The sequence below is a fragment of the Leuciscus leuciscus genome (genome assembly GCF_965113295.1).
Source record: "Leuciscus leuciscus genome assembly, chromosome: 24".
Lineage (NCBI taxonomy): Eukaryota > Metazoa > Chordata > Actinopteri > Cypriniformes > Leuciscidae > Leuciscus > Leuciscus leuciscus.
Window position 1 is genome coordinate 10,842,209 of NC_138723.1, and position 15,931 is coordinate 10,858,139.

At 36.4% G+C, this 15,931-nt stretch overlaps 1 long non-coding RNA gene across 1 annotated transcript; it reads left to right on the forward strand.

The window, feature by feature from the left end:
• The first annotated feature begins 2,946 nt into the window (after positions 1-2,946).
• LOC309488750 lies at positions 2,947-3,865 on the forward strand. Its single transcript, XR_014202261.1, has 3 exons — positions 2,947-3,325; positions 3,428-3,458; positions 3,548-3,865. It is a non-coding gene; the product is annotated as an uncharacterized lncRNA (long non-coding RNA).
• The last annotated feature ends 12,066 nt before the right edge of the window (positions 3,866-15,931 follow it).

Consider the following 15,931-nt stretch of genomic DNA (forward strand, 5'->3'; position numbering starts at 1 on the left):
CTCTTTATTGTGATGCTCCCCAACAGATATTCTACTGACTATAAGTAACTCAACTATAAGTAACTCAACTATATCTCAACTTATTCTAACCCTACCAGTCCACTAATACTCTACTAACACTAATGAGAGTTTACTTTACACACTCTGACTCTCACAAGCGAGTTAGTGGGCATGCAGGTGCAACACTACTATAGTCAACAGCAACTGCTACCAAATGATGACTTAAAAACGTTTTAAGTATTACATTAAAAAGGCGTAATTGACAAAGATTGTAATTCTGAATTAAGTAATAATTATGACAAAAAGTCGAAATTATGACTTAAAAAGTTGAAATTAAAATGATGACTATGCGTCATAATTATGAGATGAAAAGTTTAAATGATGACATACTAAATTGAAATTATGATAGATAAAGTAAAATATTCCATAGTGAAATTTTCTGAATTTAGTATAATTGTATTTGTGAAAATGATTCAGTACTGAAACAGCATTTATGAGTTTTTACATATCTTCTGCTTGTTTCTGCAGTTCGTGTAGGCCTCTAAGACTATGAATAACTAAAAATGATTATTGATGAACTTGAATAACTTGAATTTTGTTGGCAATATAAAAAAATTGCCTTCCCATAACGGGAGTCGAACCCGGGCAGCCTGGGTGAAAACCAGGAATCCTAACCGTTAGACATTATGGGAGGCGTTGATACTGCCCCGGCACATTTGAAAGGCTGCACTGCACGGTACAATATAATGCAGGATCATAGTTATGCAGAGCCACAGGAGAAGGAATCCTCGTCGCCAAAAAGCAAAACATTTATTTAAAAGGAAACGTGACCGGCGAATTCAAAACGAGGGTAAATATCGGGATAGCTTTTCACAGGTGGAAAGAGCTAATGAAGGAGAAAGACTTTGCTGGATGGCGCCTTGCATGGCTGACACCGCCGTCGGTGTGTGAATGGGTGAATGTGAGGCTATGTAAAGCACTTTGGTGGCCATAGGTCTGTGAAAGTGCTATATAAATGCAGTCCATTTACCATTTACTTTGAAAGGGATGCTGAAGTTGCCTGCTTTCTTCTCGACAGGTAAGTCAAAGTTACGGTCTAAATGACAAGCTTTTTTCATTGCTTGGTTGTGTAAATCATTATATCATTATATCATTATATAGGCAGCATAACAGTAGAACAAGTACAATTAAACTCGATGAAGTGCTATTGGAAGACATGTTGTCATAGCTTCTTGGCACATAACGGCTACCGCAGTTGCAACACATAAAAATAGTATTATAATAGTATACATAATAATAATATTTAGAATCATTTTTTTTAAAAAACATGATTTAAAAGATTAAATATTTCAGATCATACTCAACAATTAGCCTACTTAATGTCGAAGCACATTGGTTTAATAAAAACTCGAGTTTTTAGCATTGAAATGATCAAACAAATTCACATCTGTATTAAACAGTTGGACAAAATTCGCTGTAATATAAAATACTCTATCAAATCTAAAAATTTAAATAAAAAGTCGCTTGTTTAAAGCAAACAGAAATCGCTTGAGAAGTGTAAAACAATAAAACCATAACCTCTAATTTGATATTAAATGCTGAACCGAAAAACAGAGTCATAAAGGAATAAAGTAACTATAATATCGGGAATCATCAGATGCTGAAGACGGAAGGTAATGTAATTTATTTATTTATTTTTGTGCTTTTTACGAACGCCCGCTCGACACGTGACGTCACATCTCCGCGCTGCTGTTTTGGCGCGCTTTATGGAAGTTTGAATCGTTGGAGTCATACACACAAGTGCAGCGATGGAGCGCGTGAACACGAGCAGTGTGGGAGGATTCCTGAGATCTTGCGACGATCTGACTGAGAAGATTCGCTGTTTAATACAGAAGAAACTCATCAAGAAGTACTTGAGCAGGTGATATTATGCGCTTACGATTTATGTGTGGATTAAAGAATAGACATTAGTAGAATAGACAAAATAGGCATTTAATGAAGATATATTTTATATCATTGTAGAATGTATTTCTGAGCACCAGACGCTCGCTCTCACTAGCATATGGACACACAATCCCATGCATGCCAAACTATCTAAAATGGTGCCTTCGAAGGGCACTAAAGTTTTTAATCATTATCAACATATTTTTTGATAAAAATAACTATAAAAGAGTTCCAAATGACACTTATTTTTGAGCCCCACAATTTTAAGCGCTCCAAAGTTCTAACTAGAGCAGGGGGCAGAGTTAAAAAGGAACTTTGTTGTTCTTGTCTAGCCTTAATTTACTGAAGGCTATGGATTTTAGGTAAATGTTTATTAAATTAATTCACAATATGTACACATTCATTATTAATCTTATGCCTAATATGATGAAAAAGGCTGTTATTTGTTTCTTCTCCTCTCACATTAAATCACATGTATTATATAGGCCTATTTTAAGTTCAAAATGGTGAAATTAGAAAAAAGTTGATTAGTTTGCCTTGATAATTTTTTTCGTTGTTTAACATTTCTCAAAACTTTTCTGTCAAATTTGAAATGTTTAGTTTAGCTACTTGCACCTTATCTCGCACTTTATGAACGTTGTCAGCAGGAACTCGCTCTCAGCGGCTCCTGTGAACATACTATTGTCCTAACATAGAGTATTATTGTTATTGTCCTAACATAGACTATTGTTTTAACCTGCTGTACATCTGTTCACTGTCCATGTGGCTTTGGTTGCCATATTTATGAGCTAATCTGGCCTTTGAAAAAGTGAATGTTTGAACTCTGGTGTATGCTAAATGAAAACAGGTGAACAGGTGTATGAATGTGTCTGCAGGTGTATCTAACCCTAACAACTAATGACCAACTTTATTTTTGCTATTGTACATACATTTTATTCTTCTAATTGTTTGTCTTTGGTTAACACAGCTGGAGAAGAACAACAGGGAGGTTGGAAGACACAGTAGAGGAACTACGGAATAAATATGGAGAGAAAACAGCATTAAAAAGGATCAAGTACATTGTGAAAAAAATCAGAAAAAAGAATATCAAATGTAGGAAAAGATTTATAATTTACTTTGTTAGTAGTCAATATGTTTCTCAATCTTCAATAAGCTTTACATGGTTTTGGTTGTGTATTTAATTGTTAATTTTTTAACAGATGGTGCACATTCTGGAAACATGACAAATCAACAGCCTAACAACCTTCCACAACGAGAGCATAATAATAATTCTACATCATTCGGACAGCTTAACTTAACAATTGTCCAGAGGAATGGTGGGTCAATATTTGCTCCAATCATGGTAGACAAGACAATATATGGTGATGTTAACATCAGTGTGGTGAGTGTCTGAAAATTTAAGAAACAGTTGCTTAGTTAAGAATAGTTTGTGTATGTTATATATATATATTTATGTATGAGTATTTTTTGTTTTGTTTTTCAGGTGTCTCACTCTACCTCGGTAAACGAACATGGTAAGATCTCTTGTTGTAGAACACTGTGCATTCATAAGCGTGATGCTCCTGTTAATAATATGACTATCCAACTTTGTCCTGATTTTTAGAAATTCTTCAGAATGTAAGGAATGAGAGGACTTTGGAGGGAAGTGCACCACAGTCGGTCTCTCTAAACAAGATCTACACTGAACTGTTTATCATCAATGATGAGACTGACCCCATCAATAGAGAACATGAGATCTGGCAGATCGACACATAATTTAAACACATCAGCTCAGAGACTCATAAACTACAAGGAAATCCTTCAGCCACCCACAGATGAAAATATAATTGTGTGGTGATTTTCCAAATGATACAACTTAGTCTAAGTAAGAGCAATGTAGAGTCCTCGGATGTCTTAAAAACAACAAAACATTGTGACAGACTTTGACAACATGTTGTATGGACACAATTTTTTGTATAAATAAGATCTAAGACGACTAAGTACAGGTTTTCAACCATCTAAAGTTTAGTAACAATTATAATTTAGGTCACCGTTAGACAAAATCATTACATAAGTCTTCTAAGAAGATGAATAGAAGATATGATTTTAATAAATCTTTAAAGATTTTTTCGAGAAAGAAAGTTAAGAACTTTAAACTTCAAACTAAAACAATCTTTCATTTTTAAAATATCTAATTTAAACTTTTAAGGTTATGCTTTTAAATGAATTTAGTGTAAAACTCTGGATGTAGTATGCTCTGGAACGCAGACTAGATTTACTGTGACATTATCTCCCCGAGTTTTTCAGTTTTTAAACCATCGAAAGTTTTTGAACAGACATTGTCTCACATTATAACAATTATACTTTAGGGTCACCGTTAAACAAAATCATTACAGAAATCTTCTAAAAGGTAAATAGAAGATATGAATGTATTCAAACTTTAAAGATTTTTTTAAGAAAGAAAGTTAAGAACTTTAAACTAAAACAGTCTTTTACTTTTAAAAGATCATATTTAAACTTTTACGATTATGCTTTGAAATAAATTTAGTATGAACAAAACTTTGGCTCTGGAAAGGCGTTAGCAGACTAACATTACATACGCTGTGACATGATCCACATAGAGATTAGTTCTTTTTTTTAGAACCGTGTGTGCGCGCGCGTGCAATACAGCTTTGAAATGATATTAAATTATTTATATATTTATTTAGCTAAAACTTTTTTTTACATTTTTGAAAATGTAGTTTTCTGTGATGGTCGTGTTTAGGTGTAAGGGATAGAATATGCAGTTACGGTACAAAAATCATCATGGCTATGGAAAGCCATAAAAATTGAAACCCCGCATGGACAAAAAATTATGATTGAATCTTTACATATAAATGAGATTTAAGACGACTAAGTACAGTTTTTCAACCATCTAAAGTTTTTGAACAGACATTGTTTAATAACAATTATACCTTAGGTTCAATTTAAACAAAATCATTACAGTAATCTTCTAAAAGATAAATAGAAGATATGAATGTATTCAAACTTTAAAGATTTTTTCAAGCAAGAAAGTTAAGAAATTTAAACTTCAAACTAAAACAATCTTTCATTTTTAAAAGATCATATTTAAACTTTTACGATTATGCTTAGAAATAAATTCAGAAAGATCAGCGTGTTTAGGTGTAAGGGATGATAGAATATGCAGTTAAGGTACACAAATCAATTATGGCTGTGGAAAGCCACAAAAATTGAAACTCCGCATGGACAAAAAATGCTGATTGAATCTTGAAATGATTCATTGAATGATTGAATTGAAATGAGATTTAAGACGACTAAGTACAGTTTTTGAACAGACATTGTTTAATAACCGTTAAACAAAATCATTACAGTAATCTTCTAAAAGATAAATAGAAGATGTGTATGTATTCAAACTTTAAAGATTTTATTTAAACAGTCTTTTGTTTTTAAAATATATCATTTAAACTTTATTATACTTCTTATAAATAAACTCAGCACCTGATATCCTGATCACCGAATTTGTGTGACTCTCTGACACACACACACACACACACACACACACACACACACACACACACACACGCGCACACACACACACACACACACACACACACACACACACAGAGAGAGAGAGAGAGAGAGAGAGAGAGACGCTATGACTCCCTATGTTTTGAGACAGTGTGAGGTCATTCAGGAATGACTATATGAATTCAGTAAACAAGGTGTGTAAAACAATTTTGAACCCATTCATATACTTGTTTAACTATATAAACATTTAACTGATTGCAATTTTTGTGACTCTCATTTTATTCAAACTTTTGGTGTGAGGTTTTAGTAAGATATATTTTATAAGCATTTCATTTATATTCTTTTAAAAGAACCGAATGGTTTTTCAACGTTTGTGTGAGATAAACTTCCACAGTTTTTCAACCTTAGTTAAATTAGCATGAGAACAGTATGTTTTTTTCAACTTTAGTTAAATGAGCAAGATCATTATTTTAAAGGATAGAATGTTTTTGTACGACATTGTTTAATCACAGTGTCTGAACAGCACGTTTCAGATGTCAGAGCTCAAAAGGGTGGCAGGGGGAATCCCGTGACACACACACACACACACACACACACACACACACAGAGAGAGAGAGAGAGAGACGCGCGCGCGGCCCACACAGACGATGCTTTGAGAGACTTATTGCAATTGTTTTTATGACTCCATTTTATTTAAACTTTTGGAGTGAGATTTTAGTAAGATCTTTATAAACATTTCATTTATATTCTTTTAAAAGAACTGAATGGTTTTTCAACATTTGTGTGTGAGATAAACTTCCAGTTTTCCCCTTATCAGTTTCACAGTACAGCCCGGATACGCTCAGGAATATGTAGGGAGGATCGTGTGTGTGATACCAACTTCAAAAACACACACTAACTGTCATGTTCAAAAGGCTTCAAACAATTAAAACTAGCTGTCATATAGCCATGACGTATTATTTAATCACAGTGTCTTCAAACGATCAAAAGGCTTCAAAAACACTAACTGTCATGTTCAAAAGGCATCAAACTAGCTGTCAGATACCATCACATATTGTTATAACACTTTCTGTCAATATCAAAAGGCTTCAAAAGCCTTCAAAAGACTTCAAAAGACATCAAAAGTCAAAACTAGCTGTCAAAACATGATCAAAAGCTGTCAAACTGTCAATCAAAAGTCAAAACTAGCTGTCAAAACATGATCAAAAGTCATACTAACTGTCAACCTGTCAATCAAAAGTCAAAACTAGCTGTCAAACTGTCAATCAAAAGTCAAAAGGGGCGGGACACCTGTCACCGGAAGGGGCGGGACATGTCACCGGAAGGGGCGGGACCTGTCACCGGAAGGGGCGTGGCATCTGTCAATCAATCATTTTTTGACAGGTGGTCCGTCATATCAACTACTCACACAAATTAGTTTTTTCACAGTTTAGCAAACTGTCAAGAAAAAGAAAAGTGACTGCCCTTCATAATTATCGTAAAAGGGTCAAAAAAGCAAAAGATGCAGTCACTGTAACTTACATGGTTAAAAAGAAGAAAAAACGTGGTTGATCTTGTAGAGAGAGAACACATGTTTCATTGATGAAACAATAACTATATGCTCTGCCTAGCCAACATGATTAGTTTTTCCCCCTTGCTGCCACTTTTTTTTTTTTTTGGTCAATGAGTGTTGTACAGATGCTTTGTATAAAAACAAAATGAAGGAACAAATGTTGTTTGTAAATAATTCACAAAATAATGCTTTTATTGAATTGTCTTTTGCTTTAACATTACAATAAAATATTGAATACTTTACGTTTGTATTACTTTACTTTTGTATTAAGGAACAAAATTTAATTTTGTTTAATTATAGGCATCTATAAAACACAGCAACATATTATTACAACAGAAAGGTATTTTTAAACAGCTGTACCTTAACTAGTTCACATATTTCGTAGAGGATTTAAGTGTTTTCATTTTTTCTTTGAGGCACGAGTCAATGAACTCAAATGTGCCCACCATTAAACCAGGCCCAAGCCCATGGGTTTATATATATATATATATATATATTTACATGTTCAATTATTTTCCTGCTACATCTAATTTACATTTCTAATGAATGATTGTGTGATTTTCAGTTACATGGATGAGCTGGCAGCAAGTGGGCGCATAAAGGGATACAACGCTGATGACTTCCCTAATGCTGTCAAGTCTATGATTGAGAAGGGGTTGGATTCAAAATGTAAAATGAATGAAAAGGGAACATGTATTATTCCACCAGATACTAGCACTCAGTCTCACACAGTTGATTTGGCCATGGTCAAATGTGACTGCAGAAGATCCAGAAGCGGCTCTCTGTGCAAACATAGTTTTCTCGAGAATAGTTGCACAGCAACAAGGACTAGATATTCAAGACATCAGGTCTACTCTTGCTAGAAAAATCTTTGATAGTCACTCATATATTTCAGATTATGAAAACCTCAGTCTTTCACAGTGATGAGTGTAGCAACTATAAATCACAGAAGCCCAAATTTTTGTACATGCATAGTAAAATAGTCATAACGAAAAATGTGTCTGCATTTTGGTTCACAACATCCTCTACCTTCCACTGACACCTTCTGAATTAATCTCCAATCATCCAGATTGCCAGAAAGCACCCAAAAGAAAGCCAAAACCTGATCTCCAGACCATGTTAACAGACCTTGTGGAATGGAGTCAATCAGAAATGTACATTGAAAACAAGGAGCTGTACAAGATGGTAGAGAGGGCACACAAACTAGTTTTTTTTTTTTCAAACTTCAGTATTTTGTCAAGAAAAAGAAAAATAACTGCACTACATGCCTATCGACAACAGGTAAAAAAGGCAAAACAGGTAGTCACAATGAATTACATTTGTAAATGAAAAAAACAGGAGAAAATGTTTTACTAAAGACTAAAAATGTCTTTGGCATCTGCCATTAAAAAATTGCATATAAATAGAAGCAAACCATCTGATATGACAATAGAATCAAATATAAATTAACTACTTGTTGCTTATTGTATTGAGTATATTAAAAAAGGCATCATAAACAGGCTAGTATGTGTCGTGACTATGTAGTGAGGTTTCATCTATAACTAAGTGGAAAAAAAAACATGAAATTCTTTGTAATGTTTTGTTTTATAAATTTTTTTTTGTACTGCTGAACAGTGTACATAAACAAGAAACAGGCATTTGAAAGAATGGAAGTACAAAATAAAGTGGGGGAAAACCTTAATCTTCTGTGGAGTCTTTTGATTTCAGTGCTCTCATCTTCTCCTTAAGACATGCATCAATTAATGAAAAAGTGCCCTTTATAACAGCAGGGCCAAGACCATGTGTTGCCAGGTCAAATGTTTCCCAATTAGTTTCTAAGGCATCCTTTACAGCTTTCAATGTTTTCCTGCAATTGAAAATAGCAACAGGTATTTAGTTTTCCAGTTCAACTGATCTTTGAATCATTCAGTTAATGTCAAGTGTAGTTGTAAATTGTTACTAACTAAATTACCTGCAGTCTTCTGTTTTGGCCATGGTTGCATGGACATTCCCCTCTTCTAACAATGCTTGACCCACTCTTTTCTGGGGGATGAATTTTGTTGCCAGGTACATTATGTCACCAGCCAGATCACGGCATTCATCTAAAATATAATTTTACAAAACAATTATTTGTAATAATGTCCGACTTACAAGCAGTACAAGAAAATAAAGAAAGATGAAGTATGTGGATGCACTCAACGTCCACTTTATTAAATCCCACCGGTCACAATAGTGACAGTAAAAAAATGTTTCATTTCTAAGGCTATAAAAATGTTACTGAATGATCTATCAATGCATTTCCAGCAGATATTGAAATAATAAAGGGTCTCAATGAAATATGTGCAGTGTCGCATGTTTACTGTAAATTGTCACATGACCAGAGCTGTTTACTTCCTGTTTGCGCCAAGAGAAGAGGATGGCAGCAAGAAAGCTCCCAAAGAAAAGGGTGGTAAAGTATGTTAACATAAAGATAGGACATAGATTTTTGATACACATCATGTTTAAGGTGTCTAGTATTGGTATATGAATTTGCAATTACTTTTTTTAATAGCACTCACAAACATGTCAACGGCAACAATAGTGACCGGTGGGATAACCCATTGTATCTACATACTAATACACATAGGCTAACTGTCTACCTTACTTTCTACCTAATTTTACACACACACCCACACACACACACACCCACACACACACAAACACACGGTCACGTCTCTTCTGATGTCTGATCTCCACACACACACACACACACACACACACACACACACACACACACACACACACACACACACACACACACACAGAGACAGAAACTCACACACACACACACACACACACACACACACACACACACACACACACACACACACACACACACACACACACACGCACACAGACAGAAACTCACACACACACACACACACAGTCACGTCTCCTCTGATGTCTGATCTCCACACACACACACACACACACACATAAACACACACACATAAACACACACACATAAACACACACGGTTACGGTCACATCTTCTCTGATGTCTGATCTCCACACACACACAGACACACACACAGAAACACACACAGACACAAACACACATACACAAACACACACACACTCACACATGGTCACGTCTCCTCTGATGTCTGATCTCCACACACACACCCACCCACACACACCCACCCACACAAAAACACACAAAAAAACACTGCACAGGTCAAATAGACCTATATTAAATCAATACAATGGTTGATACAACACAGTATCCCACCGGTCACAATTGTGACCGATCATAAAACACACTTTTTCACACACTTTTCCATGAAAATTTCAAAAAATTATGATTGTTTGTTTCAAAGGGATACTAATGACACATGATTTGGATATTTTTGTGTCTGGGAAAAATTTGGGATTAAATGGGTTAAGACCATCTGTACATTCATGCAGTTATCTAATTGGCCAATCATTTGGCAGCAGCATAATGTAAAATCAACAACAACAACATGCAGATACAATTCAAGAGCTTTAGATAATGTTCACATCAATTATTAGAATCAACAAAAAAATAATCGTGGTATGGTTGTTGGTACCAGATTAGCTGGTTTGAGTATTTCAAAACCTGCTGATCTACTGGGACGTTTCATACAAAAAAGTCTTTTTTGAAACTCAAATCAGCCCATCTAGAACCAAAAACAGAGATCACATTTTCCCCATTCTGATGACTGATGTGAACATTAATTAAAGCTCTTGACCTGTATCTGCATGATTTTATGCAGAGTGCATTTGCCACATGATTCTCCGATTGGATAACTTCATGAATGAGCTAATAATAATAATAATAATCGTGTACAGGTGTTCCTATTAAAGTGGACAGTGAGTATATGTTATATTCCAAAACTGGTTGTAAAAAAATATAGCACTAAGTTAAGGGGTAATTAACATAATTTTCTATTATTATATTTACTATATTTACTATTTATACATGGTAAATGTATAACAATACAGCTACAAGTAATATGGAAATTCAGTGGAAATTATGTTATGTAAAATATTACTATTAGAACAATTTTATGACTAAAAACCACAAAACAAGGATACAGGTCTCAGAATTCCTTTTAAAGTTATTACTACAACTATATTATTATTAATACCTTCACAAAGTTTGGAGCACTGTGAAGTTAACTTTGTGCGCTTTGAGGGCATCACCTCCAGCTCCTCCAACCTCTCTGTAATTTTCTTTTTTTGTCCCTTGGCCTTCCGTAGATAAGCCACTACAGTGTTCGCAGAGTAGCTCTCTGGTAGAGAGCACCTCCTCCGTAGTTCATCTGACGTGACCAGGTATCTGAAATATCAATGTGTTATGTACATTATAATGACCAAATTATAATGAGAAGTCTGAGGTGCTTTTTACACTTGGTATTAAGATGTGTTTTGGTCAATTGGATCGCAAGTGGACGAGGCTAAATACAGGTGTAAACGGAGGCTCAAACGTTTTGATCTTGTACACTTTCGAACACTTCCAGAGGTAGGCGAAAACGCATTATACCGGATTGTTTTCATAGTGTAAACGCTCATGTGGGCAAATGTGTTAAAACAGCCACTAAAAGACTGTCTTCTCTCCACCTACTGAACTAATGTGTGAACATTATCGGAAGTGCTCTAGCCAAAAGGGGTCTTTGTCAGCTGAAGACCCAAGTTTGGTTTGAAGACGAAAAATGTACCACTCACAATGTTCTCTCACCATTCCTGATTTCTAACACACACTCACAGCGTTCGGCTAGTCTCGCAACTGTCAGAGCAGAAATGAAAGCTGATTCTTTCCGTGTGTTTTTCTGTCGTCTCCGGTTGCGTTCATGTGTAAATTACGCAAATTTATTTTGTCCAGTAGATAGAAAGATCTGAAAAAACCCTTAAATTTACCCGCTTACAGACCCTCCCCTTGAAGAAATCAGGACAGAAGTGGTTGAAAGTGGACAAAAGAGACGGAAAACACCAAATGTAAACAGGAATGTGTCTCCCTCGTCTACTTGTGATTCGATCAACCAAAATGCATCTTAATACCAGGTGTAACAAGGGCCTTAGATGCATAGGAATACAAAAGGATTTGAACCATGGCAATGAGATCATTAAATAACTTGAAATAAAAATAATGGGGCTGATCTACAGGCAGCATAATTTGCTATAATTAAATACCCATTTAATTAAATATTGTCTTTACCTTTTTGCTTGGTGAAAATCTGAAACTTTTAAAACACTTTCCACCAGGAATCCCACTGTAAGTATGGAAAAAAGAAAAGTAACTGTAACAATGAGGTTTCCTTTATTAATGCAGAATTTATAACATTTATATCAGTGTCAACTTGTACTTTACTAGACAAACAAATCACACTGTTTATAACATTAAAACTACTGACACTGTTCAGCCATAACATTAAAACTATAAGGTTAAGTGAATAACATTGATTATTTCTTTACAATGGCTAACCTTCCAAAGGATAAAGCCATTATAGAGCAGATGCAAATGGAAGAATATCTCAATATTAACAACCTTAAAGGGATACTTCACCTCTGGAAAGATGAATGTGTATTTAAAATAGGTCATTTATGTAGAAGAAATGTGAAGAAATTTTTGAATTTGGAGCTTTCTAGACTAAAAAAAAAAATGTATTTTTGGCTTATGTGGATGAAAGACAACAACTCCCAGAAAATTGCTTCACTGCCCTAGGAGGCTACTCCCAAGCCACGCCTACCGTAAGAGAGCGCAGTTGAAAACAACAAGGTTAGGCTACTATTGAGACTCCGTGACGAGTTTGCCAGGGATTTCGAGATCGCCCAAAATGTCCGGGATTCGGCTTTTGCGTTCTACAGTCGCCATTCATTCATCATGTTTACTGTGGCGAGCAGGACGAGGCTGACGGCCGCGGGAGAACGGCGCGAGGCCGGTGGCGTCATTACTGAGACGCGCCGGTCTCGCATCTCTCACGGAGGAGCGGGAATTTTCTTAGCAAGGGTAAAACGCACATCAACCGATCATTTGTTTAGCGTTCATGTAAACACTACATTCAGATTCACCAATCGGAATGAATTCAGTTAGATTGAAACAAAAGGTGTGCATGTAAACAATGAATGGCGACCGCAGAAAGCAAAAGCCGAATCCCGGACATTTTGAACGATCTCGCCCGCCGGACAAGTCCGGGAAAAAGAGGATGGTAACCCCTACTACTCAGCTTTCTCCACAGAACAAGAGCCTGCTAGCTTAGCTTCCAAAGAAAGACGGCTGACACTGTGTACATTCTGCGAGTGAGATCCCTCTATGGGCGGGTTGAATACATGCGGGACAACGCCATCTACTGGCTGTAGTCTTTAGCCTCTGGCCAGAAAATCCTCTGATGACGCAAAATGACGATTTATATAAAAAATATATACGAAATATATATGAGGGTGGAAAGCACGGTAATTCGAAATTACTACAGGTTTTATACTAATACAAAGCTTAATGCTAAATCCTGAAGTATCCCTTTAATTTCACATGGAAATTCACATGTATGATAAGGTGTACACAAACGTTTAAGCAAGTCCAAGATCCAACTTAAAACTTTACCTGTCTGATCTTGGCTGTGTTCTGAGCTGTCTTGACCCTCAGTTTCTGTGTTTCGGTAGCTTTCCTCTGATCTGTCTTGACCCTCAGTTTCTGTGTTTCGGTAGCTTTCCTCTGATCTGTCTTGACCCTCAGTGTCTTTGTTTCGGTTGCTTTCCTCTGATCTGTCTTGACCCTCAGTTTCTGTGTTTCGGTAGCTTTCCTCTGATCTGTCTTGACCCTCAGTGTCTTTGTTTCGGTTGCTTTCCTCTGAGCTGTCTTGACCCTCAGTTTCTTTGTTTCGGTAGCTTTCCTCTGAGCTGTCTTGACCCTCAGTGTCTTTGTTTCGGTTGCTTTCCTCTGAGCTGTCTTGACCCTCAGTTTCTTTGTTTCGGTTGCTTTCCTCTGATCTGTCTTGACCCTCAGTTTCTTTGTTTCGGTAGCTTTCCTCTGATCTGTCTTGACCCTCAGTTTCTTTGTTTCGGTTGCTTTCCTCTGATCTGTCTTGACCCTCAGTTTCTTTGTTTCGGTTGCTTTCCTCTGATCTGTCTTGACCCTCAGTTTCTTTGTTTCGGTTGCTTTCCTCTGAGCTGTCTTGACCCTCAGTTTCTTTGTTTCGGTAGCTTTCCTCTGATCTGTCTTGACCCTCAGTTTCTTTGTTTCGGTTGCTTTCCTCTGATCTGTCTTGACCCTCAGTTTCTTTGTTTTGGTTGCTTTCCTCTGAGCTGTCTTGACCCTCAGTTTCTTTGTTTTGGTTGCTTTCCTCTGAGCTGTCTTGACCCTCAGTTTCTTTGTTTCGGTAGCTTTCCTCTGAGCTGTCTTGACCCTCAGTTTCTTTGTTTCGGTTGCTTTCCTCTGATCTGTCTTGACCCTCAGTTTCTTTGTTTCGGTAGCTTTCCTCTGAGCTGTCTTGACCCTCAGTTTCTTTGTTTCGGTAGCTTTCCTCTGATCTGTCTTGACCCTCAGTTTCTTTGTTTCGGTAGCTTTCCTCTGATCTGTCTTGACCCTCAGTTTCTTTGTTTCGGTTGCTTTCCTCTGATCTGTCTTGACCCTCAGTTTCTTTGTTTCGGTAGCTTTCCTCTGAGCTGTCTTGACCCTCAGTTTCTTTGTTTCGGTAGCTTTCCTCTGATCTGTCTTGACCCTCAGTTTCTTTGTTTCGGTAGCTTTCCTCTGATCTGTCTTGACCCTCAGTTTCTTTGTTTCGGTTGCTTTCCTCTGATCTGTCTTGACCCTCAGTTTCTTTGTTTTGGTTGCTTTCCTCTGAGCTGTCTTGACCCTCAGTTTCTTTGTTTTGGTTGCATTCTTCTGTGCTGTCTTCTCACAGAAATCATGTATTTATAAATAATATTAGAAAGAACAGACTATCTATTAATGAAATTTAATAATGGTCTATCGTCCTCTCAAAATGTAAAATGCATTATTAAACTATGAAATATTAGAAGGTTTATTTTACATTTCATGTTGGGTCATTTGTTCCAAAATGTACTACCTTGGCAAAAAAGACACTTCACATCCTCTTGATTCCCAGGCAGACATTTTGTATGGATATTTACTAAACAAGTTGAGCATTTTCCCTAGAAAGATCATTGGCATGATAAATTGTTAGGTCAAGGTAATCCAATTCCTGAGGGCCATTTTTATTTATTTAATTGTTTTACTCTCCAACTAATAAGACAGTTTAATCTGCAGGGGCCAGTTATATAAACTGCTAAGACTAGTCTTACAAGCATGTCATCAATTTTTTTTTTTTAAGACTGTTCATAACTTTTTTAAGTCAGAGAAAAACGTAGGTTGATCTATTTTGATACCGAAAAGTAAGACTGATCAACCCTAACTAACTGCTAGTTGGTCATACTAGATCTTAAAGGTGCTCTAAGTGATGTTGTGTGATGTCACTTCTTGTTGACGTTCGAAGTTTTGTCAAACAAAACGGAGGCTAGCTAGACCCTCCCTCCTCCTCATCCGTATACTAACCCCTTCAAACCCCACCCCAAATCCTTCTTGTCGGTTATTGGCTGGAGCAGTTTGTTATGTTTCGTGTTGCGGGTGAGCCCAGTTTGTTATTGTTGCCATTTGTGGAGCCTGTGGTGTCTACAGAGACCGCGTTTTTTTTACAGTGTGTTCAGGGGACAGGCAGCTAGCGGATGGTGAGGAGATGTTTGCTGTATGTGACAAAAAATCTTTTGGCTTAAAAAACGCGTGACATCGCTTAGAGCACCTTTAAGACACAGTCTTAACATAATGACTAAGTTTATGTAACTGGCCCCAGGTGTACCAAATCAAAAGACCACTGGAAACAAGAATTGGAGAAACAAGCTTAGAATGCTTCTTTAATTTCAGTTTAAAATATTGAAAGTGTCATTTGTGTCACT